We start from the raw sequence: 27,619 nt of genomic DNA, 5'->3' as shown, positions 1-27,619 counted from the left end.
CACTAGATGTCACGAGAGAGTTAATTTGTGGCTTTTATGAGGACCAAAGCAAGCCTGGATTTAGTTTATGCAGAAGGTTGCTAATATGTATATTGTTTATGAATTCAGAGTTTTTGTATTGTCCATAACAGCTTCAAGTACAGTATTTAACATAATGAATCAAGGAAAACACTTTTTAGTTTTACTCAAAGTAGCAATCTCTACTAAATGACAGCATTTAATATTAAAGTTGATTTTGTGTTTATACAGGAATCTCATTTGTTATCAAAGGATCTAAGAAAATTAACATTCAAAGGTTATAAGATTTTGATAAGTTCACACTTTAACCATAAGAGAAGAAGTGTCTTAATCTTATGCGAAAAATCAGTAAAAATACCAGAAATAGTTGATTTGTATTCAAGCAATGATGGTATGTTTGCTTTAGTTATACTAACACTGAATGAAAAAATGTATATTTTCATCAATACCTACCAGATGCCAGACATTGGTACAAAAACATGAAAAAACATTTGGACATTATAACATCAAGGTCTCAAGGTTAAATACTACTAGCAGGTGATTTTATCTGTATTTTGTCCCTCACTTATACTACAAGCTCTAAGCCCTTCAAAATATCCCAAATAGCAAAGCATCTGAACAGTTATGTAAAAGACAGGAATCTGTTTAACACTGATTGTATAAAAGTTCTGTCTTCCTTAAAATATTCTCACTATTCTTACAGGTTCAGCACACATACCAGCATAGATAAAGTCATAGTAAATAGTTCCTTACTATCCAAAATAGATAATGTAGTGTTGCTATCATGCCCTATGCCCGACCACAACACTATCACCTTCGATATAACACTTAACACTGATTTTTTTAAAACTTCTGCCAAAGATTACCTGCTTACTTAGTACAAGTAAAAGGATTTAAAGAATGGTTTCTAAATGAAATAAATCATTACATGGATTTCAATAACAGTGAAGAGGTTTCAGATAGGATCATATGAGACACTCTAAAGGTGGTCTTATATGGCGAACTTAAAAGCTGGTATATAAACAAAAGAAAAGAATGGATAAAAAATTAGTAGACATACAAAATAAGGTTAATGAGCTAAAACTAAAACTTATACCAAATGATAAATCAGCACTAACCAATGTTTACAAATTGAATAAGGAATACCAAGATATCATGCAACACAAAATCTCTATAAATTTAGGAAAAAATCAGATTGCAGTCTTACTCAACATTGTGATTAGATCTAAATATTTAAATGAAAGAAATCATATCAAAGAAATTACATACACAAAAAACAACCAGACTATTAGAGTTACAGACTTAAAAAATATCTCCTTATGTTTTAAGAAGCACTATGAGAATATTAATAATAATATATAAATGGCTTCCTAACAGACAACATTCAGAAGAAGTTATCTAAACACAACAAAAACAATATAGATTGACCATTTTCTTTCAAAGAACTGAAATAACAAAAAATCTCAAGACAAATAAAGCACCAGGACTAGATGGTCTAATCTCAGAATGTTATAAACTTTTGCCTGACAACATATTCAAAGTTTTACTTAACACATTTCAGGAAATCAAAACCACAACAAATATTCCACCCTCATGGAAATATTCTATTCTATCTCCCATTTTAAAACCTAGTACAGAACCCAACCTATGTACATCATACAGACCAATATCCCTACTGAACATAGACTACAAGATATTTATGTATGTCCTAGATGATAAATTAAATAACATACATCCAGAATTAATTTATGAAGATCAAACTGGTTTTACTAAAAGCAGAAAGGTACAAGATAATGTAACTAGATTACTTTCTTTAATAGACCTAGTGAATAAAAAAAAAAAAAGAATGAGCTATCTATTTTAAGCCTTGACATATATAAAGCTTTTGCATATTTAAATTGGCCTTACCTATTTAATGTTTTGCAAAATATAATTTCTCTTTAAATTTTGTTAGTTTAATTAAAAAGCTATATGAAAATTCAATTTTTATGTAAAGGTTGGATCTTATTTATCTGGTCCATTTGAGATATTAAAGAGTACTAAGCAAGGATGTCCCCTTTCTCCATTACTCTTCTCCCTTGCCATGGAGCCTCTTGCAAATTGCATTAGGAAGAATGCCAATGTTAAAGGATATAAAATATCATATGCACTATCCTCTAAGATATAACTGTTTGATGATGACTTATAAATAACTGCTAATGATACTGAAAATTAAATAGATCACCAAATAATTAAGATTCTTTTACAAATATCTCTGGACTAAAATTTAACCACAACAAGACTCAGACACTTCTAATAAATAAAAATGTCACTACAAAACTGAAATCAAATACAGATATAACATGGGAAGGTACACATATTAAATATCTAGGCATCCTTATTGAATCAAATTATTAAAAATCACTCACAGCTATCAACATCTTATAAACTCAATTACAAGCTCAATAGATAACAGACTGTCTTCTTCACATCTGAAGAGAGACTAACCCTAATTAAAATGATATTGCTACCTACAATTTTATTTGTTAGTCAAGCCTTAATGTTCCCCTGCCCATTAAAACTAAAAAAGAAAATAAATAATATTCTACTTAAGTTCCTCTGTTACACCAAAAAGCCAAAAATTTCACTTTTTGGCACACGTGAAGCTAGGAAAAGGGGGGTATAGGGTTTCCAAACATTGATTTTTATCTAAATTCAGCAATTATCAATGTAGTATTGCTTTAGAATAATACTTCTAATTCATCATATTGGAAGTTTATATTTGAGTAATAATAATAAGACATTGCTTGAACCATACCTTCAAATACATAGAAACATCTTTATATGGACCTTGACAATATATATATTCAAAGTGAGAAGCAGGAACGTGTTCTTACACCTCTCACAAGTCAGATATTGTTGTTGTTCAGAAAGCTTATGTTGCCAATCAACCGATCAAAAACGTATTAATAATTATTTTTCCAATTGTTTTCACAAATGAGTGCTTGATATCTTTTGATACTCAGAAAATGCTAGAGTTTAAGAGGGGTAATCTCTTATATTGGAATCAGTTTCTTTCAGCTGACAAAATAAACTCTGCAGACTATTTGATTGCCAGATATAGTTTACAGAATTGTAACTGGCTAGACATCCAAACTTGCAAGGAATTCATACATACCAAGCTTATATCTTCACTAGAGGCATACAGCAAGAGTACTCCAGAAATCTTAGATTTCATTTCAACTAGTTTTAGTGGTACACTTAAGAACACCTCTTTCATATCTATAATTTAGAAGGTCCTCAGAAATGATTTTGATAAAACAGATGTTTCTTTTTGGAATTATTCTTCTAAAGTAAAAAGACAAAAATGGTCAGCAAAGGATAAAACACTTTGTCTACAGTCGGTGAAAGGGTCCACATCTTCCCTGTTTTGATGAATATCCACATGGAAATTCTGGCACAGATGTTTTCTTACACCGCACAGATTAACACTAATATACAAGAAAGATGAAATAAAATGCTGGAGATGTGGACATCTTAATGTGGACTGAATACACATCTTTGTTAATTGTGAAATAATCTCTACATTTTGGTTAGATTTTAAATATCTTTGTTAAGCTGCATGGAATGACAGCTGTATAATTTCTGATTCACTTATTCTTTTCAGTGTTCCTCTTCCTGAAGTTATTCCTAAAAATCAAATATTTTTGCTGTGGTCAGTTCTTTCCATAGCAAGGAAAATTGTTACCAAAACTTGGAAATCTCAATCTGCTCCTGTCTTTAAATTTGAATTTGTTCACCTAGCAAAGTCTACCTGTAGAAATGAGATTGCTACTATAAAAATGAGAACAAATACAACCCATCATTTAATTGCTTGGAAGAAATTGTTTAGAAAAATACTACGTGTATGTACACTATACACTGTGTATAATTTATTTTGTTCCATTTCTGTTATGTATGTATATGTGTGTGTGCGTGTGTGATATATATATATATATATATATATATATATATATATATATAGATATATATATATATATATATATATATATATATATATATATCAGAGCAGTTGTGTGCACCTGTTTATGTAGTTTGGGTAAGATGTACAACTTTGAGGGAGAATATGACAGTTTGATGGTCAGATTTCATCTAAGATGGAATCACATTAGTGGTAATGCAGGCAGAGGCAACATTTGTAAGAATGAAATCAAGAACATTGTCATCTGTGGTGGGAGTTTAGACTGTTTAATCTATAGTGTTGGTATGGGCTAAACTAAAATACATTTAGGTACTTTATTTATTGTATAATATTTCCATTTAATGGATGAATATTAAAAAAAATCTCAGAATTAGTAATTAATAGACAGAATTCAACTTATCAAGGTAGTAGATGTGATTGCCAACAAGAAGCACTGATGAGATCTGTAGTCAGGATGAAACCAATAAGTGCACAACCTCCTCGAAATAAGTAAGATTTATTGCGGACACAAAATAAAACAAAAATGTTGGAACAAGCTAGTGAACTAGTGCAAGCATAAAATGGTTAAGCGCTTTCACTCACAGTGTGAGCTTCTTCAGAAGACTGTTGTCCACAGTTAATACCATTAAATATTCAAAACCTGGCGCCAAAAATTCAATTAAGACATTTACTTAAAGGAAAAGTTCTATCAAGTAGTATTCCATCATAAAATTCCGATACAGAATGTTAGACCTGTTTTTTCTTAAAACCATTTGTTAATAAAATCTACTTTTGAATAACAATAATATGTTGTATATAAAAAAGATTATATTTATACATAAGAAAATTGCGCTTAAAAAACACTATGTTAAGGTGTTAATACATATAAACATATGAACATATGCTACTGACAATGGTCTGCTGCTATTGTTACTGAACTAAATATGAAACACTAATGGAAAATAAGTATTGTAAAAAAATACTATAAAAATTGAATTGCTACGTTCAATTGATTATATAATAAGAAATATGAAATATTTCAATAACATGTCCCAGTCCTTCAAACAATTAAATAAAATGTTTAAAATACAATATTTAAGTATGAGTTCAAGGTTGAACACATTTTTTGAAAATGTCATATGCCTATCGTGTCTACCTGATTTCCATCTCCAAGATGGGTTTACACGAAATAACGTCATTCAAACCCGGTGGGTTTGTTGCATCTAAATACAATTGCCACCATATTTCCTTAAAATTCAACAATTTCTTGGAATCCTCTCCTTTCGGATTACTATATATGATGTCTAATATAGCAAATTTGAATTCGTGGTTAATCCCCATTTTTTCTACATGTCTAGAAAGTGCGTTGGTAGAATCTTTTTTAGTAATACTATAAATATGGTCGTATATACGCCTTCGAATTTTTCGAATTTTTGAATGACGTTATTTCATAACTAGATGAGTTATACATTTTATTTTATTTTATTTTAAAACTTATCTTGGTTTATATGCTTCTTATCCTTTTCAAATAAAGCATGAAGTCATTGAACATAGAGTAACATCTACATGCATACATGCATAGATATTTTTACATTTATCTTTATATATTTATATATTTTTATGTTTCTATATACATTTATTTCTATTTTTATACAATCTATACAATTCATACATTTTTTATATACTTTTCTATATACTTCTGTGCTATTCTACTAGCTCCTTAGCATTTTACATTTCCCAGTTTTTAATATCATATTTATTATATTTATGTTTACTCTCATCAATATTTGTGATCATGCACTTTGTAGCTTTATTATGTATTAATATATACACTTTTACTTCATGCCTTTATGATTCATATTTTGTGGCGTATAGATTATATAATTTATATTAGTAATATTTATATATATAATTTTAAATTGCATATATAAATTGTATACTTTAATACATTTTTGCTGATTATATACAGTTTGTTTAACATTAAACACCCATTTACTTATATACATACACAATATCTGATCTATTATAATAGTCTTTATTAGCATTAATTTCAATTATAGTTATTTCATGACAGCTGACTGCTTCCTATCACCCACTCTTACCATGACTTTTTTATAATGATTCTTCCTTTCCATAAAGATTCTACATTTTAACCCATATTTATTATTATTAATGAGCATTTAAAATGAGTAATTATGCTTTACACTAGTTTTTAGTTTTTAGTTGACAGCGTGTTTTTGCACAGAATATTCAATGTTTAACATTTATCTAGATAGCATTTTGTTCTAGCTATGTATATTTAAAAACGTGATATGCTAGCTTGCTTTTAACTGAAACTGAATGTGAACCAAGCTCAATGAAAGTGATTGAATGCATTCTATTTAATTTAATTTAATTTAATCAATTAATCAATCATGCACATTAACTTTGGCGCCCTTTTGTAGTGCTTTTAATATATAATATATAAGCAGAAGTTTTCAGTGTTTTTATATTGTCTGATGAAGCGTAGTAGATGCTGCGTGAAAGCGCTCACTTCAATAAACTTGTTTCTTGTTTGGACTACCTTTGGATTACTCTGAAATTTGTACCGGACTGTTTTATGCTGGCTAAACTGGATCTATTATTGAAAACTTGAAGTATTTCATGGTGAGAGAACCTGGTGTCTATTATCTTAATTGTTTGAAGGACTGGGACATGTTATTGAAATATTTCATATTTCTTATTATATAATCAATTGAACGTAGCAATTCAATTTTTATAGTATTTTTTACAATACTTATTTTCCATTAGTGTTTCATATTTAGTTCAGTAACAATAGCAGCAGACCAGTGTCAGCAGCATATGTTCATATGTTTATATGTATTAACACCTTAACATAGTGTTTTTTAAGCGCAATTTTTTTACGTATAAATATAATCTTTTTTATATACAACATATTATTGTTATTCAAAAGTAGATTTTATTAACAAATGGTTTTAAGAAAAAACAGGTCTAACATTCTGTATCGGAATTTTATTATGGAATACTACTTGATAGAACTTTTCCTTTAAGTAAATGTCTTAATTGAATTTTTGGCGCCAGGTTTTGAATATTTAATGGTATTAACTGTGGACAACAGTGTTCTGAAGAAGCTCACACTGTGAGTGAAAGCGCTTAACCATTTTATGCTTGCACTAGTTCACTAGCTCGTTCCAACTTTTTTGTTTTATTTTGTGTCCGCAATAAATCTTACTTATTTTGAGGAAGTTGTGCACTTATTGGTTTCGTCCTAGCTAAATAAATAGGACATGCTGGAGGGACAGATTCATAACCCAGAGGCTCCCTTCACTCTGGAATAAAATCCCAGTCCAGGTTAGGCAGAGTCCCTCATTGACTCTCTTCAAGAGGAATCTTGATGAGTGGATGGGAGATCGTAGGTTTACCCTGGGTATCACTTCTGTGTCACTGTTAGACAGAGGCACAGTATACTAACCTCAAAAAAGGGCATAGCAAAATAAATTTAAAATGGGTGGCGAAAGCCAAACATATTCTGGCTAGGCTTATAAATGCCCTAGGGCAGATAGCCTAGTATGAAGTATGAACCTACATATCCATGGTCGGTTGGAGAGGTTGTTTTAAATTCTGAGATCTGTATTCAGCAATAATGTAGTAATTAGGCTTTACATGATGGAATTTAGTTTGAAGCAATAGAAGAACAGATAAATATAGATCCTTCCCTACTGCTCCCAAATGGTCTGAATAAGTGATAGCACTCCCTCTGTATAAGTGCAATTTGTCTGTCAGCACACATGGACCATGTTTCAGTAATTGTACATAACTGTATGTGTTAAAGTTTCAGGAATGACTGAAGATCAGACAGTTTGCTGTTTGTACTCCTATAATTAAGCAATGCCACCTTAAGGTAAGCTTGATGGAAATTTGCTAGGTTGGGATTTTCAAGAGATGGACACTGCATAAACAGCATCTATGGGGCAGAAAAAGCATAACCCACAAAATTGAGATGCAGACCATCCCTGGTGAAACTGGTTGGCCTGTTGGTCATTACTTCTCATGCTGACCGACACTGGATCCGCACAGAATGATGCAAGTTCATTAGTCAATTGTTGAAGTCAGTTATGTTGTATTGGAATTGTGGCATAATTCTCAGTGATGGCAAGATACCACTCAGGACAAATGTCTTTCTTGCCTTTTACACATTCATGGAGAGCTCAGCCATGTCTCTCTGCATTTCATCTATGTTGAAGCATTTAAAGTCATTCACCCTTATATGGGCAACTACAAGATCATGCTCATGTTTGGGAAGGAAGGCACTAAGGGCTTTTGTCATATTACAAATCCTAGTGCCAGAAAGATAGCTGACCATAAGCTTGTCTTTCCCCAGCCTGTTGAGTAGAATACCATTGTGTCAGTTCTGGAGTTGTCTATTAATAGTACATTGCCATGTGTCACCACAGCCCCTGGAGACTTCATTGTTGTGGGCTTGGAGCCAGTGTGGCTGTTATTAGCTGTTGTTGAAGGTGCAGGTTAGGGGGTATTTTTGGGTATGGTACAATGTGATTGAGGCTTGTCTAAACAGTGATTATGATGCTTAGGTAATGATTTCTCTGCAGCCTCAACAGCAGTGGAGTAAATATAGGTCAATAATCTGCTAAAGGAAAAAAACACTTGGAACAAAATTCTTTATCTAAGTTGTAAACTATTATTGCAAACATGAAGATATAATGCTGAGATAAGACCTCAATGAGCAACAAGGATATATAATTTAATAACTGTATATATGATGTGATGTTCAGAAATAATTAGCTGAAGATGCAATGCATTCTTTGTGCAGATGTAGCATTAAGATAAAAACAAAGTAAAGCTAGTGGGCTCCATGTACTGCCGAACTTGTATGTGTTTCATGTGCTGCAGCTTTGCGTTTCACCCTTTGGCAACCAGCAGACGTTAAGAACTTTTGATAGTTCTAGAAAGAGAATGTAGCCAATTTATACATGGAATAAAAACTGATGTTCTTCTGTCAGGGAAATAAGCAAGCCACTGTGACAGACCCAACAGATTTGGGAGGGAGATTAGATAGACTAAACCTTTGTTATGTGTTATATCAGGTATGCACGCATTTGGTTGGCCGATAGATGGCTAATCGGAAAATGTTCAAATGCATGTCTACGAGTTCACATAAATGCTAACACAAAGTAAGCAAAATGTAAAATGTCCCTCCCTTTGTGACCCATGGTAGCACTTGTTTAGGTGGTAGAGCAGTCCGAATTGTTGAATTTGGTGTTTTGTTCAACATTTTGACCGTTCGCCACAGGGAGATTCAACGTTGCAGGTCGATGTTGTACCTGAACGACAAAAGGTTGTTTGGTCAAAGGCATGTATTCCGTTATATCATTACATTGTTTTTGTATTTGCAAAAATAATGTATTACATTTACCTTTATTACTACGGCTCTAATCTTGGCTCAAGATGCTGTGTTACCGAAGTTTCATATCAAACCACAATCTACCACAGTAAATGAACATACAGTGACTGACAGTGCAGAGATCTCCACATAGTTCCCTTATCCTCTATATGTTATGGTCCATGAGCAAGCTAATAAATAAGAAATTAACAAATTATACATTAGTAAGGCAAGTGTTGCAGTCATGATGCTAAGTAGATATTTTGTTTTTGAGAGACTGTTTATCAACTTTCAAACAGATATTTCATAAAATGTGAAATTTCAAACAACTTTCCTTTTATTGTATAACATTTTGAACATTCAAATGGTTCTTTACTAAAATATAAATGATTAAAGAAGTATGAAAATGTATAAATATAAAGGTATTTAATAAAATGGGTCTGTTAAAATATTTCTAGAAAAAAAATGTCTGTTTTTTTATTTTCTGTGTGTTGCTGACATTTTTCAACTGCTTGCATATTCCTGTTTGTTAAACTACAAAGTACAGTGCATGCTGCTGCTGTTTATGATTTGTTGGTTGCTTAAAGAAGTTCTTACAGTCATATGATAATTTATTCAAGAAAACATAATCCTGTGAGTGAGAATTTACACAACCCATACCTTATTTTGAAAATGGTTCTTTTTTCACTATATCAAACAGTTATTATGAACACTTACTTACATAGCCATGCAGTACTATGTGAAAGAGTATACAGACTGTTCTTATGGTAGCTAGTGTGTTACAAAGTGTCTCTACCCTCAACTTACATATTTTATACATTTTACTAAGTATTAAGCTTTGTTGAACTACTTGTACCATTCATTGTATATGTCTTTTGTTATCCTCAAATATGACTTATTCAGCATATAAAGGTATACATTTTGTCAGTCCTATGTCAAGCTGCACAACAAATTAAGCCTATGCAGCATATTATCTATATTGACTAACCTTAATAATATCATGTGAAGATGTGCACAACTTCGATTCTACCCCCTGGAAGTTAATCTGTATGCTGGAGCACGAGTCTGTTCTCATTTAAAGAACAATATTGAATCAATCACATAATTTAAATTAAGAATTAATCCACGACCTTCAAGAAAAGAAACCAGAACTCTGTTGAAGTCCAAAAAGAGCGTAATTTTAATTCAAAAGTATTCCAATTCCAAGAGTCACAGAAAAAAGTCACATAAGCGCTTTCGCTCAGGTAGTCCTGAGCTTTATCAAGTATACAAATTGCAGTGTATTGTAATGCCTGTTATATACCCTGGCAATTATACAATTAATTGATAAAATCTGATGTTAAAGTGCTCTAGTGATTTAAAGCTGTATACTAAGGACTAGTTGTCATTACAGCAATTCAAAAAATAAATAAAATATTTACAAAATCATATACACGTATATAAATGAAACAACCACCATAAAAACATATAAATTTAACATAAATTTGCATTTTTAAATTTAGGTATTTGAGACTTTATATGTTTTTATGGTGGTTGTTTCATTTATATACGTGTATATGATTTTGTAAATATTTTATTTATTTTTTTTAATTGCTGTAATGACAACTAGTCCTTAGTATACAGCTTTAAATCACTAGAGCACTTTAACATCAGATTTTATCAATTAATTGTATAATTGCCAGGGTATATAACAGGCATTACAATACACTGCAATTTGTATACTTAATAAAGCTCAGGACTACCTGAGCGAAAGCGCTTGTGTGACTTTTTTCTGTGACTCTTGGAATTGGAATACTTTTGAATTAAAAGTACGCTCTTTTTGGACTTCAACAGAGTTCTGGTTTCTTTTCTTGAAGGTCGTGGATTAATTCTTGGTTTGGTACTGATTTTTTGTTTATAATCTAAATTAAAATAATTCATATATTTTAATTTAGATGGGTATATTGTGTAATTGAAACTCTTTAACACCAGGGATATAATAACACTCAATGAATAACAATATATATCATGCATACCAACTTCAGAAAAATTAGATTGGGGTGTAATACATTCATTTTACAAATGCAGAAAAAAAGTAATTTCCTCAAAGATCTCCATTTATTGATCCAGTGAGAAGTTTGTTACTGTAACCTGCTGTCTGTTTCTCCCTCTCCCATTTATCTTTTTCAGGTTTAATGATTTTACATTTTGTAGTCATGATCTTATGCACCCATATAATGCTCCACCGTCCTTACTGGTCTATAGTGAGAAGAGTTCTAGCTGTTCTAGTCTTAAATCATACCTCCTCATTTCTGTTTTACACAACCTGCCTGCAGATTTCCTCTAGACTCTTTTCAGTAGTGAGATTTAACCAGCTCCCAGCACAATGGGAACATTATTTCTTTAATTTCAGAGTCCATGCCCTATAGGATACAACCCGGGTTTTCACTTGCTGATGATATAGCCCTCTCACACTTTTCCTGATGAAATAGTCTAGGTATGATACACACACCAGATTTGTACCTTTTCTTTGGACATTTATTATGACTCGAGTGAAATACTTTGTAACAACGAAAATATCTGCAGATAGGCACCACAGGAAAAATGGAATCTTCTTAAAGGAAATTTATTTTAGAGCGCTTTCATCCACAAGGGACTTCATCAGAAAACTGAAAGACTGACTAAAAGATAACTTTATAATGCAAACTTACCAATCAGAAACAACAAACAATAATTAAATTAATTGAGACAAATAGTACACCTAAAAGGTAAAAAAACACTGAATTTATAGCACATAATCATAACGCACTAAAAATAACATGATGTTAAAAAACAATTATAAAAAACATTTTATACAAATGGTATAATTTAGGCCAGGAAACTTATTGACCAACATCTTAAGCTGCCTCAGTGTTTCTTTTCTTAGTAATTGCCTCTTGAAACAATCCTCCGTAAGATTCAGAGGTAAATGCTCTAAGACAGAAAAACCGAACTTCTTAAAGGAACCACATGTTAAGATGTATCTATATAAGGCACTGTTGGTATCTTTGCTCTTAATAGCATACAAGTGTTATTTAACTCTTTGATATAACTTTCTTGTAGTCATGCCAATGTAAAATGCATCACAACGTAAACAGACAGCAATGTAAATCAAACCAGTGGTGTTACAATCATAGTGCACTTTAATGCTTCTGTCCATATGAGACAAAACAATGACAGAGCCTTCAAGTATAACATTACATGCCTTGCAAAAAAACACATTTAAACATACCCACTTTTTTGTGTGTGAGTGGCAAAGGAATCCTAGTATTTGCAACCAATGCTTAATTCACCTCGATTTTTTACACACAAATTTGGGGGAGGGACCCACCGCTCTGTATACATCAGGGTTCCCTTGGAAAATTTTCCAATTGTGTGTGATATTTCTAAAGCTACTGTTATCAACAGTCATCTGCAAAATAAAACTATTGTTGTATTTGCCATCAATACTGTTCTTCTGAGGTATATCACCACCAAAATGGGAGGAAACTGTTTGTCTCTATTCTGCTTAATCTCCTCAGCAGGCTTAACCAACAGGCCTAAATCATAACCTCTATTGCGGAATAATGAAATAATATCATTGATCCATTTTAAAAGTTATCAAAGTCAGTGGTCAACATAGAGAGTTGTATCATCTTACCTCTGGGAATATTTATTTTCATGTAAGTGGAATGAACACTAAGGTAATATATAAATTGTTAGAAAAACAAGGCTTTTTGTAGATCCCACTAGAAAAACTATAATTGGCAGCATCCCATCTAACTACTACATCCATATATGGAACACTTTCTCCTACTTTGTCCAAGGTAAAGCTTAAACAGTTAGCACTATTATTAATGTCTTTATCAAATGCATCTATCGGATCTAAAGATGCATCAGTAATAAAAAAACAGGTCATCTACAAACCTGTTATACATCTTAACATGCCTTTCAAAAAATGGAATGTTTTTTAGAAGTTAGGTCTCCTGTCACCCCATGACAAGGTTTGCAAAAGAGGGTGCAACGGTGATACCCATCGCAACACCCTTGAGCTGTTGGTAGTATTTACCATTAAATAGAAAAATGTTATTTTCTAAAATCACCTCCATCAGCTCACAACAAATGCTAACCACATCACTAGAAAAACTAATATATTTAACCAAAATAACTTCAGATATTCAGCATCTTCAGCAATAGGTGCACTGCTGTAAAGTGATTTAATATCCAAAGTAAATAACCTGGGTGAATGACTTTAGTGCTGAAGTGTCTGAAGTAAAAGACCACAAAGAATCCAAATAATCCCAGGAATCCTTGATAAAACTGTCCAGCTTCTGCACCAGGGGATTAAAAAGTGATCTTAAAAAGTGATATACTTTCTGGCACACTCCCAGATGCAGAAACTATTGGTCTAAAGGGCAGTGGAAGAACCTGACTATGCAGTTTAGGTATTCCAAAAAGGACTGCTATTTTAGGTTGCTCAACATAAAGAAACTTATAACAGTCAAAAGAAATCAAACCATGGGCTAGCAAGTCAAGCAGGACATTGTGAGCATACTTATACCCCAAATGAATGTCAGTCAAAGTCACAGATCCATATTCAAAAGGGTTAGTTAATATCTTTTCAATTTCATTAATATAGTCAGATTGATACATAAGTATACTACTGTCTTTATCGGCTTTCATAAACTGTAAATCAAGCCTATTATTAAGTTCAACCAACAGTTTCCTTTGTTGTTGACATCTTTTCAGTTTCATTGATATAGTTAGATTGATACATAATAACTAGACCGCTGCCTTTATCGGTTTCATAAACAGTAAATGAAGTCAATTACTAAGTTCAACCAATACTTTCCTTTATTTGTTGGCTAAGTTAAAAAAACTTAATCTCAGCTTTACCTTCAAGCATTTTTAATGAGCCTCCATTGTCATGTATCTATATACTTGAACAGCATTTCTATCTCCCTTTTTGCACTTTTTTATTAAAGGAGAACCATACCTACAGACTCAAAAATATTTTATTTCATCATGGTTTGGTGTTTCCTACATTTTAACACCACTCTGAGTTTTTTGTAAAGCCTGAATTGTACTACTTTGACTCATCTCCCATCCCCCTTCATACCTAACTTCCCTAACTGTCAAAGTGCTAAGGCTAATCTGAGCTGTTACCTGCTGTGATTGACAGTTTACAGCAGGAGACCTGAGTCATGTACTGTTTATTTGTTCTAGCCTTTACTTTCTGTATGGGTAGGGGAAGGACCAGGGAGCAGTAACATCATAGCATGGGTGGGTTTTTAGGACGGTCATGGTGATGTCAGTTTGGGGAGGGAATTGGCCAGAATACTGCCTGTACTCAGTGGCCTTTATGACATCAATGAATTGGAGACTTTTCCAGGTGGGATAAACGTTTTTTGAAAGTGAAACCACCACAGTACAGTAAGGTGCTGTTCTAGTGGAGAGAAACAGTCTATTTAAAATATTTTATATGCTGTATTGCTGTTTATTCACAGCAGGACAATAAATAGGGAGAAAAAGGACAGAGAAGTTGAACATTTAATAATAGAATCATGTTGTTGTCCTTTAATACATTTATGTTTTGTCATCTTTAAATAGGCTGATCTTGCCCCTTATTCTCACAGACATGTCTGAAATGAAAACACGAACAGTGCTCGTTGATAACTGACCCCTTTGAATCAGTCACTAACGTCTCCTTTCTTGACAAGGAACCTGTCATCACTACTCTCTGTGTCTTTGACACTGACTGTGCTACAGTAAATTTTCACAATCTTGAGCCCTGTCTTAGCCACTTCAGTTTTGTTAGTAATCACCTCTGCTGCACCAAGTCTTGTTGACGTCCATATCAACCATATTTACTATAACTACACTATCAAGGTCTGTAACTAAATCATAAAACTGAATTAGGTTTGAGTGCAAATTCCATGTGGCCAGGAACCTGTTCCATACTGCTTTTTCTGAAGATTGGTGTTCTACTGGAATGCAATTAACCTTTCCATCAGAATATTCCTCATGCATTTCTCTTCTGCTGTTGTTAGGCTAGTCAGCATGATGTCTGATGGATTTTCCTGCCCCTCCCCCCTTTTATAGAGCCACTCTTACCACTCTTGCTCTTTTCCATTCCTTCTTCAGTGGTCATTGCTCCACTGAAGATCTCCATGGGCATCAATCACCACAGTGGCCAATTATCCTAGTAGGCAATATAATTAGTCTCTTTGCCTTACCTTCTCTTAGTAAGACAGCTTTCTTCTTATCTTCCTGTCAATCTTCATGTCTGTCCTAAGGGGAAATATTTGTATAATTCTTTTCAGGCTACATGTTTGTTCTTGGTGTTGAACCTGTGCCTGAAATAGGATGGATCATCTAAGGTAATTCAGTACAATGTGGGTAACTATGAAGTCATAGTCATATTTGGGGTGTAGAGAATTTAAGATTCTGGCCAAATCAAGTAGCCTGGCATCAGAGAGAGATAGCTGGCTTTGACCCTATTTTTCCTCAGCCTGGGGAGCAGAACATCAGTGCATGACTATGGAGTCAGCTATTACTAGTGTATTACCATGTGTGGAGTAAGCCTTTGGAGATCTTATGGGTGTGGGCTTTGTGCCAGAGCAACTCATATTGTGTGTGGGTACTGATGCAGATGAGATTGTATTTGATGGTAATGTGTGGCTGAGAGTGGTTTAATCAGTGTCTAAGAGGCTTAAATGGTGATTTCTTTACACCATAGAGTAAGTGGGTCGATTTTTGGGTTACTGCAATGAGGTGTTAAGGTGCTTGCTGACATACTATGAACCTATATTGGATGGGAGATAGGAAATTCACCCCGGGGATCATGTCAGTCGCCCTGCTAGATGGGGGTCTAGAGAAGTAAATATTGTGGGAAGAAATATCCAGGGAATTGTTATGGCTAGGCTTGCATAGACCCTAGGGCCGATAGCCTAGTACCAACCTATGAACCTACATTTGACCACTATTTGCACCTCTCCCAAGCTGTAACAGTGCACAATAAGAGCAAAGGATTGTGAGTAAACATGAGACAGTTACTACTCTGCCTCAGAATCCCTAGTACAAGTAGGAGACAAAGCAGACTATGATCCCATGATGGAAGGGGCCAAAGAGTGTTCATTATGGCTCTTAAATGAATCAATGGCCAATCTCAACAGTATCAGGGATGAATCCAGAAATAATCAGAGACAATTAGGGTCATGTTTTAAAATTTTAGTACTGTTAACTTGAGGTGCTGACTGAAAAGAGAATGTTTTCTGAATAAAAAGAAGTCTGTAATGGTAATTATTGTCATTATTTATTAAGTGCAATTCATCATTTTTTTCTCCAAAAGTCAGCAATTTTAGGAGGAATTAAGAGGGACAGAGCTGAAACTTAAATCAAAATCACAGACATCCCTGAAAATTAGGGATAGCTCAGTGGTTGGGTGATCAGATTAGTTACTAACTAATTAACGTAGTTTACTACCACAAGGATAGAATAGAAGGTCCCATGAATTCAACAATTATTCAGCTATTGACAAATGTCTGGCTACTACTTTTGTGGTCTCACTGTAGCTGCATGCAACTTCTTCTTTTTCTTTCGGCTTTTTCCCAGTTAGGGGTTGCCACAGCTGATCACCTGTCCGCTCATGATTGGCAGTGGAGTTTTACGGTGTCCAGTTGCCAGCCCAGCGCACAACCTTCCAAAGAAGGCACACACATGCACACACTCACACTTAGGGCCAATTTAGAGTGTCCAATCCACCTACAGCATGTCTTTTGGGATGTGGGAGGAAACCGGAGCACCCGGAGGAAATCCACACAACCACAGGGAGGACATGCAGACTCCACACAGAAGGCACCCCAGCTGAAGATCGAACCAGAGAACCTCTTGCTGTGAGGCGGCAACGCTAACCGCTGCACTACCGTGGCCACCCTTGTAATGGCATGCAACTAGGGATCAGTATTAGTCCTCTTCTTGTCTAACCAGGACCAGAACAGCACAATTCCTAGGCTAGGTCCTGAGAAGCAAGTCTTAGGGCACCCAGTAATTGGTAATCTTGTCCAGGTATTGCTGGGATCAATAGGCTGGTTGTAGTCTTCTTTTGGTAAATGTAGTGGATGGCTTGTTCAACAGCTCATCACAATAGAACATGGAGTCAAATTTAAACTGAAGAGGTTTCCACTGTAATGGCAACTAGGAAACAGGGGAAGGCTCACACAAAGCACCCATTCAGAAACAACTAGCCGTCAATGTCCCCCACTCTTCCCCTCACTGGGCAAAAAACAGTGGAACTGGGGTCACAGGCTCTCCATCAGTTAGAAAGGCCACATAGTATATGTTCATAGATGTTTACTAGGGCAATGACCACAATGGCCTTTTTAAGCCTAGCCATGCATCCTAAATGTCTAACAAGTTCTGGTACCCTTAATAAGTGTAAACATGGGCTTAGGAGATGAAACATTTGCAAGCAGGGTCCTGGGAGAGGAACCATTTACAGGTTGCATCTGTCCATTGGAGACATGAGTGCCAAACCAGGAATGAATTTCCTGTTGACAATCCAATTGTCAAAGTTACACTTGAATTGGGTTAGGGAGGAACTCTGCTTCACATGGATGGGGAGCCTGTTACAGAAACGGGATAGTCTCTGGGATACATACTTGTCTCTCCAGCAGGTCCTATTTATATCACAAGCAAGGCTTAAGTCTTTAGACTGGATAATTCTGGTGCTGTTGTTTTGTGGATATGCAGGAGGTCCATCAGAGTGCGGTCTAAAAATGCCCTGTATGGCAGGCATAGATCTCCCCTTAACAGCCTATAATAGACAGAATACAGGGATAGGGCCTTGAGGCAATCTGCATAGGATATTTTACTTATGCCCTGTATTCTTTTAGTGAGGAAACTCTGTGGACATTCCAGTTGTTGGATATGCCTAGTTAGGTACATATCAAAGGGGACATTGTACTCAATGATAGGGCTGATGAATGGTGAATACAGTGGAACAATGATTTCCTTGGACCTAGATGCCATACCTTTGTTTATAAGTTGTGCAACATAGAATGATTTGCTCACTACTGTAGACACACGATTGTCAAAGACAAGATTACTGTCTAGGTGTCTCCCTAAGCCCCTGACTACTGGGTCAGTCCAAAGGAGTGTGTTGTCAATATGATAGTTACCAGGGGTGGATGACTTCCTGAAAGATACTATTATGCATTTCTTGGCATTTAGTTTTAGTCCATGGCTCTGACACCAGTTGTTTGCCTGTGCCAGCTCTTCCTAGAGAACATTTGTGTCAATCTGGGATTCAGTGACAGCTCCTAATTTGCAATCATCTGCAAATTTAGTCAGCCAGAGACTGTTGACATTGGTCTTGACTTCAGAGAAGTAAATGTCAAAAAGGAGCTGTCCAAGGACCAATGGGGTATTGTGTCAAATGCCTTGGTCAGGTCAAGGTAGGCAGAGCGAACTGTTTTGCTCTCATCTATTGCTTGGGGACATTCTCAAAGAAGTCCACAAGGTTGAGTAGGCATGGCCCACCCTTGTCAAAACCAAACTGGGTTGGGTCCAGTGTCTGGAGGTTTACTATTTCATTTTCGATCATTTTCATGATAATTCATTCCATGGCTTTACATATAACACTAGTGAGACTTATGGGTCTGTAATTTCCAGGGTGTGTAGATGGCACACCTTTATGCAGAGGGATGACTGATTAATATCCCATTGCTCATTTTCTGACAAGGAGCAATACACCAGCAGGAATCACATGCTGGTTCCTAACAGGAGCTCTCCAGTGATCTGTAGTCTTATTCCAAAGGCTGCAAATTTTAAAACTAAGTTGAAAAAGAGTGTTAATGCTACAGGTATTGCAGTGTGTACCTAGTTGGTGTGAAGACATAAAAAAGGATGGTGACTGAAGTTTTATCAGTTTATAGGGAGGGCTTTCCCAATATGACTCATTTAGAACCACCTTGATTCTATGTTTAGGCAGGGCCTTAGTACTGCATCTCCATGTTGCTAACCTCTCACCTCAGATCATGGCCCCCCAGTGTCCTGTTACTTTACAGTGAGAAATGCAGAGTAGTTAAGAGATTCTGTCATCATTTATGTAGAAAAATAAAAAAACACCATGGTTCAATTAGTAAAACTTATACTGTTTTGAATGAATACAAGAATTGAAACAGACCAGTCATTGGATCATTTCAAGCATTACAAGATGTTATGGAAAATATATCTAATTTTTCTATAGCCAAAGAAACTGCTGTGTCTTCCTCTAGGTAATGGTCTGAGCAAGTATTAAACTATAGCTCTATTCCCAGAATAAAGAGTCTAGGATAGATTTAATCAGAAGACTTTGACAGTCTGCAGAGTTGTATGACTGGTTTTACTCTGTTGGAAAACCCTTTAAAGGTCTGAAATGTATTCCTTGCTCATTTGTTGCCATAGATATGTGGCCCATACCTCTTTCAGGAGAAGTTTTAGCCTTTTAGTCTCAATGGTTATAGCCTCATATAGGAACATCTGTTAGGAACAAATACCTTTCATGGCCTCTTTTATTTTCTAAAAGCTTTATTGAATTATATGATGAACTGCAAATAACTGAGTGACAAATAAGCATATGTGATTTTATTAATAAAATCTCAGTTGTAAGCCTAAAAATTAAACCTATTTAAAACCACACACTTTTAACTATTTACAGTATATACAAAATGCATCATTATGCTTGAGTTAAAATTTTAAATATTTATTAGCTCAACTCACTTTTATAAATTTTACCCATAACTGACACATTTTAAACATTTAAACTGGAATCTTCACAAAAGATTATCTTTATAATTACCCAATAATAATGACAATGTAGGCTCAATTTTAAGATGTTTGTTGGTCTGGGTTAACTTTAATAGATACTAATTTCCCTTTCATATGTAATATTGGTTGTAATTTACGAAATCTAAGAACGGATGAGTAATATACATTCTGTCCTAATAACTGTCTTATGAGTCACTACTAAAAGATACCATAAGAATGGTAATGTTCTTTAACAATGCATAACAGTACTGGAACTTACTGGACAATAGCGCTTGGGTAAATAATAATAAACAATTGCCCAAAGTATTTTAGCTTGCTATATTCATAAAAATATGCTGCCAATCTACTTTTGTTTCTGACATCTCTAGCAAAACATTTATCTTTTTATAAATGTTTCCTACTGTGTATGCTGTTAGAAATATTCTATGCAAAAATGTCTAGGTGAAGATGCTCCATTGTAAACATGAAATTGTATTTTTAGCTGATATTAAAATCTTGCTTTTTTATCTATTTCTGTTAGGTTTGGTTAATGTGTTTTGTTTAGACAATCCTAACAGGAATTTGATAAAACTGCTTTATGTGATAGTATGAGTTTGTATAACTGGGATAAAATTCAAGATATTGGGCAGGATTCACGAAGCCTCCGTGTAAGAGTTACAAGGCTTACACGGAGGCTGCAGTTAAACAGTGTGACGTCAGCATACCATGCATATGCATGAGGGCATGCTGAATCACACCTAAGGTTAACACAGTCCGTGTAAGACAGTAGGGGACGTGTCCATAGGGCGAGCCCTGCAAACGGACACGCCCCCAGAAGAGTAAAAGTCCCGAAAGTAAACCCCCACGACAGAGTCCGTGTAAATGTGAATAAACACAACACAACACATGCCCCCACAGACTATGAACATAAAATGAAAAAATGAACATGTTATATTTTTTTTATAAGTTTTAAAGATGCTTGCCCGTGAGTGCTTGCTTGTGCGTGCCCGACACTTAGCCACAGTTAGCAGTCAGTGGAAAAGCATATAAGAACTAAATATGCAAGGCAAGCCAAGAAGCAATAGCATAGTGGTAGAGATGTCGGCTGAAGAGGAGGCGGTCATGGTTCGAGCCCCCACAACATCAATTTTTATTTTTAGTGAAATAAGCATGAAACAATTCCCTGACATATATATACATATATAAAATTATATTTTATGTAAAATGTAATGAAATGGGCCATGTATTTTGAAGAAATGTGAAATAATAAAAAAAAAAAATGTCAGATGTGCCTATAGCTGAGCTACACTCTAACAAGTTGAGTATATCTGCCCGTAGGTGAACTGTGTTTTAACAGGTGTAAAATGAGTGCCCGTAGGTGAGTAGTGGTTTAACAGGTGTAGAAGGAGTGGCCGGGGTTGAGCAGAATACAAACACACTGAAACTGTGTGCCCATAGCTGAGCTGAGCGTAATATGCGTGCTGACAGCCAAATAAGCCAAATAAGTAAGCCAGCATGCCCCGTTTGTGCGGAGCTGCGCACTGTGCCAACCAGCTAACCGACGGGCAACGTTGAGCAAGCTGTTTCAAAACTGCCTTTACACAGACACACCTCCTAGCCTGTGTAGACGGTCATAAAATATAAAAAGCAATGGCCAGGCTAAAACTCAGGATACCATGCACCATAGTCAAAGTACTGAACCACTAAGCCATGACAGTTGCTCTTAGAAATGCAGTAATAGCATATATATAGGAATGAATGGAAAGAGGAGCATGACAATGCAGGTTTTGTGAAGCTGATACAATTCCAAAATGGCCAATCACAGATAAGTGTGGGAAAAACGGCATATATAAGCCCCATAGGCGGGAATACACAGCATAAGCGATTGTGGAACCGACTTGCAGTTAGGATGGCAGGTGTAGGAGACGGTAGTTACTTCCGAGCACAGAGGTGGGGTGTTGAGGAGTCCAATATAGACATACATATATAGAGTCCAATATACATGATAGAGCAAAATCCCTAATAGGGAAGGCATCTCTGATCAGTACTAGCAAAAAATTACGATCCCTCCATAAAATCCTCCAAGGCCAGCTTCGAGAGAAAAATTGCACAAGACACCAAAGACAATCATAAGGCTTTTTTCAGTTATGTTAAGAACCTGGGATGCAACTCCCAGACTTGTTCTGAGTTGATTCTAAATGACAAAAAATACACTGAACCCACAGACATCGCCAATATCCTGGCAGACAGGTTCAGTGCAAACTTCTCCACCCCCTCCAAAAGAGAAAGTATCTATCCCGACAGAGGGCTGCCTCCCAAACATCTCTGATGCTCAGGTGAAGGCTGCCCTCTCCAAAGCAAAAAAACACTGCTTCCATGGGACCAGATGGCGTCCCAGGTTGCATTCTACATGAACTCCAAGAGGAACTAATCCCTCAAATAAAACAGCTATACAATCTCAGCCTCACTACAGGATATGTGCCCACAGAATGGCGTACAGCAACAGTGGTCCCACTCCACAAAGGTGGAGCCTCTACGGACCCTGGAAACTATCCCCCCATAAGCCTGACTAGCTTAGTCTGCAAGGCTATGGAGAGTATCTTCATGGAGCTCATAAACAAAGACATTGGGGACCTACAGACACGAGATCCTACCCAGTTCGACTTTGTCAAGGGCAGATCCTGCCTTTTGAACCTGGTTGACTCCTTCGAAACAGTCACCAAAGCCATAGATGAAGGGGAGGTAGTCCACACAGCCTATCTGGACCTTGCAAAGGCATTTGACACAATACCCCACTCGGGCATCATAGATAAGCTATCCAGCTTAAATATAAACCCCTATGTCACAAGATGGGTCGCAAACTGGCTCAAAGACAGAACCCACAGAGTGAGAGTTGCTGGAGCCATGTCAGACTCGAAACCGGTAACAAGTGGCATCCCTCAGGGTTCTGTCCTGGGACCACTCTTGTTCGGTATATACTTTTCAGAGGTACAGGCAAACGTGGGAGGACTATGGCTCACCAAGTTCGCAGACGACTGCAAACTGGGTGCCATAATCGACTCTCCAGCTGACACAAACATCCTTCAAAAAGGTCTCACAGAGACAGATAACTGGTGCCAGCACCATGGTTTAAAGCTAAATGCCAAAAAATGTATAGTCATACCCTTTGGCAAAAACAATGTGCCCACAAATTACCACATAGGCGGAAACCCATTAAGTACAGAGCAAGTTATTAGGGACCTGGGGACCCAAGTTGATAGCAATCTCTCCTTTGAAAACCACATTGCCAAAGTGGTTAGAAAGACCTTCTACATAGCCCACCTCATCACGAAGGGTTTCACATCTAGATCAAGAGAGGTAATCGTGCCTTTATTCATCCCTCATCAGGCCCATCATAGAATACAATGCCCTTTTCGGGATGTACCTTACCCGACACCTGCAGCAATTAGAAAGACCCCAAAAGTATCTCACCAAGAGGATAAAGGGTCTCAAACAGATGCCATATGCTGCTCAGTTAAAAAAACTCCAGCTCTACTCAGTTGCATACCGCCTACTTTGAGGCGATCTATGCCTGACATACAAAGCTATGTCAAATCCAGAATTAATGGACATGCTCCACCTCAGTAAATCTAAATCCCTTAGCGCCACACGCTCGAGGGACTTGAACCTCAGCACAGAAATAAATAGAACTTGCTGGAGGGACAGGTTCATAACCCAGAGGCTCACTTTGCTCTGGAATAGAATTCCAGTTCATGTGAGGCAGAGCACCTCACTGAATCTCTTCAAGAAGAATCTCGATAGGTGGATGGAGGATCGTAGGTTTGTCCCAGGGATTACTCCCGTGTCGCTATTAGACAGAGGCACAGTAAACTAAACCTTAAAAAGGGCACAGTATACTCAAATCAAGGGGTGGCGTAAGCCATACAGAATCGGGCTAGGCTTATAATTGCCCTAGGGAAGATAGCCTAGTATGAACCTATGAACCTATGAACCTATGAAATATATGGTTTGGCTCCTCGTCCATGATCATGAGGCCCAACTCATGCAGGGCCAGGTCCTGTGGGGAGCATATAGGGCTGAGGCGTGGGACCGGTTGGCACATGATCTCACCAGTGCCACAGGAATACCAAGGACTGGTGAACAGGTCCGTCACCACAATGCGGACCTGAAGAGACGGAAGCAGGACCAACTGAACCGTTGGATCCAGGAGGCCTGGCAAATGCCCAACGCCCCACTACTGCGTAAGTTACATGTAATTATTTATGTAAGAAATTAACATAGCTGATATTATGGAGATGTGTATTCCAATATTACTTCATTTATATTGCAGCTGCAGGTGTCCGTTCTGCAAACTGTCGAGCCTATGCCGATAGGCTGGTGTGGTTGCGCCATCAGGCAGGTCAGTAATTCTCTCCCTGTAACTGTAAAAAAATATAAGTATGACACCTTGCAAATGAGTGCAGTGTAGTCACTTATTAATAAAAAGTGCAAGTAACAGTGTAAGAGAGTTTGCAAGTATTTTTTGATTACAAAAGTGTGATGCAGCCTGTAATCCAAAAATAAAAATGAAACAAGTCTGAAATAAAGATGTTCCACCTGTAATATAATAGTACCTAACCTGCAGCAGGCTGAAAAGTACAGCTACAGAAGCTGAGTAAAACATGTGTGAAATATATCCCTGTTTAAATTCTGAAACATGACACAAGTGAGACTGTTGGAAAGGATTGTTATAACTAAAAGTAAAACATGTCAATAAAGCCTAGAATTAAGTACCATCCTGAATTGTAAAAATAAAACAAGTGAGAGAGTGTGAGAAAGAGGTATGAATCCACCAATAAAGTAATAATAACTCCTGAATAAAGTATACTGCAGTCAGTACAGAATGAAATTAATGTGACAGGCAGAACCAAACAGCAACATGTGTTGAAAAAAGTACTGAAGCTGGAATGTGTGTCCCAAAATCTGGATATGTTGCTCTCAGTTTGCAATATGCAGATAGTATGGTTGTATGAAATACCAAACATCCACAGTTGTCTATAGCCATATAAAGCAAATGTAGCAGGATGATGTAGCTGAACAGAGCCAGATATGAATGTGTATGAATAAAAATGAAATGTATATTGATGTAGCAGTAACATTCCTATCACCAACATGAATAAGTTGTCACATAGGAAACTGTAATCAGACCTGTAGTGTGTATATATCTGCAGCTAGTAGAAATGTACAGCATATGTATAGGTATTTGAAGTTGTTAATGAAATATTTCTTCACCCTACCCTATAACCACAAATAATCCATTCCACGTGAAATGGGTATGTGTATTCACAATTAACACCCCTGGACAATTGTCCTGTTGGTTCATACATATTTGCATGTATGTTGATGCATGTGCCCTGTTCATACATCCAAACCTGATGGCCTGTCGCCATCACTCAACCCTGCATGTTGTTGGAATGTGTACTGTTGTTCAAATTATGCATGTGTTATGCTTGCTGTTCAATGGCTTGAATTTATGGGTGTTTGGTTAATGGGAATACTAATGCATGCTGTTACAACTAATTGTGAATGGTATTGCACGTTACTAACCCAAACTGTCACTAAATAATGCAAAACATAGGACAACAGGGAAGGCGGGTTCCAGCGGACCCACCTCTCCCACCTCAGCTGGCGAGTGTACCTGGCAGTAGTGCCCAGGACAGACCCTCCACCGGTGGCCCTGTGCCGCCTGCAGGTGGAAGCGCTGCAAGGGATGGGGCTCGTCCCCCCTCTGCAAGTGTGGCCGGAGGAGAACATCCACTCACCCTCCGTAGTGTCCGGACTGTGGTGCGTAGGGAGATCCGGCACGCTGTGCTTGGGCCCCTACGCCAACTTGAGGCACGGGTGGCACAACTCATGGGCGTGCCTGCTGCCTGGCCTATACAGCCCCCAGCACAGCCCCGTCCTGGGCAGTGAAGGCACAGTGGCAGCTGCCCATGGGTGGGGATCTCAGTTCCACTGTTGCCATCTGTGGGCTCATGGGCTCGAGATATCCAAACATCCGTCCCCGTCAATTGTGTAACCCCCCCATGTGTCATACACCACCCCTGTATGTGTCTTGTTTGTCTTGTCTGTAAACCTCCCCTACCTACCTCCCCAGCTCTACCGACTTCCTGTACCTGACATACCACTCTCACCTGAAAAAAAAAAAAGGGCACTCTGTACCCACAAAAAAATTACACCCCATACATAGCTGCCCATTTTGCACACATGTCTGCTGGACATGTAAACTGGCAATTACAATTGGCTGTACAGCAAATATTATTGTTGTCCTCACACCTCTCTCAGGGGTGGAAGGTTTCAAATTTCACACCAAATTACAAACATATGCACAGCTGTTGCTGACGAAGAAATGGGCAGATATGGGCCTTTCCTACATCCCTCCTGCAAAACCCGAGCTTGTTTTCCTACTGTCCTACCCTCTTTGTGCCCCCTTTTTCACCACTTTCCTATCTCCCCATTTTCTTTTCTTTAAAAGAAAATAGCGCGGATGTGCGCGAGAGTAAGCAATTTTAAGCAGTAGTAAGCGGGTGTGTGATTCTGTGCGCTTAGCTAAGCGTGAGTGCGCGAAGCTAAGTGGCAGTGCGCATGTGTGACCTCCGCGCAAACCAGCGCTAACCCGCTTACAACTGCTTAAACATGCCTTAGTCACTCTGAATGACAAGGCCTGTAGTTTTCTCAGCAGCAAAATAAAATACCTCCCTCATTCTCGAACCCAGGACCTTGGAAACACTAGTCTGCATGACTTACCACTAAGCCATGACTGCTATAAAAGAACATTGTGCTGAAAGAAATATATCATAAAATAGTAGGAATTAATGTAAAGGGAATATAGCAAGTCTAGTACACATAGCATGTCATGTATATTTACTGTCAAATTTAGTGGATTTGTAAAATAGTACTGTGTGCTGAGAAACAGTCATGCTAGTTGGTAGCTACTAGGTAATAATGTCACAGTAGCATTTGGCAAGTCACACACATACTCAGAGCAGGATAAACACTGCCATAGTTGAATAGTTAAGAGATCAGACATAGCAACTATGACTGAGTTACAGGGATGTCCCTGATGTGAAAACAAATGTCAACTGTGCCCCACTGGCACCCTGTCAAATGTACTAACAGTAGGCAGAAAGGTGTAACTACACATGCAATGGTAACTATGACTGACTGAAGGTATGCACCACCTGCACGGCACAAATGGTGTACTAATACATCTGCTTGAAATAACCCACAGTCACAACTGCAGAATATCAGAATATGTCATTGGAGTATCCCACTGCTATGTACCATTCCATAAGGCTGATAAAAGATGCACCAGAGAGTATCTGAGGCCTGCTCAGCAGCATGATCAAATACCCCTGTAAGTGTCAAGGCCCACACCATGGCCAGACCACACTGCATGCAGTAATACCCTACCACAACAAACACATAGGGAATTG

This window comes from Protopterus annectens, chromosome 1.part2, assembly GCF_019279795.1.
Source record: "Protopterus annectens isolate FY-2018-M chromosome 1.part2, PAN1.0, whole genome shotgun sequence".
Lineage (NCBI taxonomy): Eukaryota > Metazoa > Chordata > Ceratodontiformes > Protopteridae > Protopterus > Protopterus annectens.
Note: the sequence above shows the minus strand (reverse complement) of the source record.